Below are 1,550 nucleotides of genomic sequence, written 5' to 3'. Positions count from 1 at the left end.
GCATTGTCTTCATGTAGAGATTCAATCTATCCTGACAAGGAAAACATTGACCCCAAAGCCAATATAGGAAAGAGATTGAAGCCACTTATAAGTAGAAGCCTGGCAGCAGATATAGTACATGACAAGAAGTTTAAGGTTCTACAAAGAAATGTAGTGGACCGCTTTATTTCAGAGAACTCAGTGCCTGCAAAAGAGATACAAGGCACACTTGATTCACTTGGTGTAAGCAAAAGAGGATATTCGGCTATCCAAAAGTCTGTCTCATCCATCTTTGTTAGGAAGGGTATAAAATCCAAACTTCTACCATCAGCCTCAAGTGTTTGGAAAGAGAGGCTTCAGTTTAACGAGGCACAGGGAGACTATCTTGGACAGCCCTTTCATATTAAAGCAACTTACAGTGGCCATGGAGCGAACATGGCATATGATGAGTTCAACAATATTTTTATGGACCTGCGGATACTACAGAAGAGAATGGTGGAGTTTTACAACATCACATTTGAAGAGTCACGTGGACTATTACATTTTGTGTTAAAACTGGATGAGTGTGAGCTTGTTAAAGAGAAAAAGCTAGAGCGTGTTACTATTACTTTAATGAATAGAGCCCTCTCAAAGTGTCCCAGTGATGATCCTTTATATTTTAGTGTTCAATCAGAATCTAACATATGGTGGCTTGGTGCGTTTGAGGTAAGCGATATTCTCAAGTAAGCTCAAATGTTCAGATCTACTTAAGTCTCATTTATTTTTTGTTGCAGGTAAAGAAAGAAGATCATGAGATTCTATATTGGGTGTTCCATCGAACTAATATTCCGGAGCTGATTGATAGACAGACTAACCAGGGAGAGGTACTACGTCTAGATGGAAGGGGAGACTTTCAAGTTCAGTGGCATCTTGCAGGTGACCTTAAAACATTAAAGTGCATGTATAATTGTGGAATGGGTTCAATGGCAAAGTCACCGTGTTTGTTCTGCATGGAGCCTGCAAAGGTCATGGACCCAAAGTGGTGGAGAAAAGCTCCAACACGTCACATTGAGGATCCTGCTTTTCGACCAGTTTTGAAAATACCACTTGTGAATGTCCACATTTGTACAATGCATGCCCTTTGTAGAATTGTGGAGAAATTGGTCTACTTATACATCGGGTTTGCTTGGAAGATTAAGAACTCCGCAGAACGACAAGTAGCCCTGCAGTGCTTAGAAATGGTACTGTCGGATATGGGGCTTCATGGTGGCAATGTGAAAATCCAGCGGGATGAAAAGAGATCAACTGCTGAGAAGGATGTCCCATGCAAACCATCCATCGGTGGGGTGAAGGCACGGAGGTTTTTATCTAAGCCCCAAGGTACAAGAGATCCAAAGCTAACAAAACATGGAAAAATATATAACACATCTTATGTTAGCAAGGTAGAGTATCAGAGCTGGAAAAAGCTACATATTGCAGTCAAAGACCACGAACCAACTACTCGTAACGCGAAGGCTGAGGTTTGGCGATCAATAGACATCCTATTTTTGATGTGCGACAAAGATGACTGGTCACAAGGTGATATGAACAAG

This window comes from Adiantum capillus-veneris, chromosome 21 (genome assembly GCF_014529385.1).
Source record: "Adiantum capillus-veneris isolate H3 chromosome 21, ASM1452938v2, whole genome shotgun sequence".
Classification (NCBI taxonomy): Eukaryota; Viridiplantae; Streptophyta; class Polypodiopsida; order Polypodiales; family Pteridaceae; genus Adiantum; species Adiantum capillus-veneris.
Note: the sequence above shows the minus strand (reverse complement) of the source record.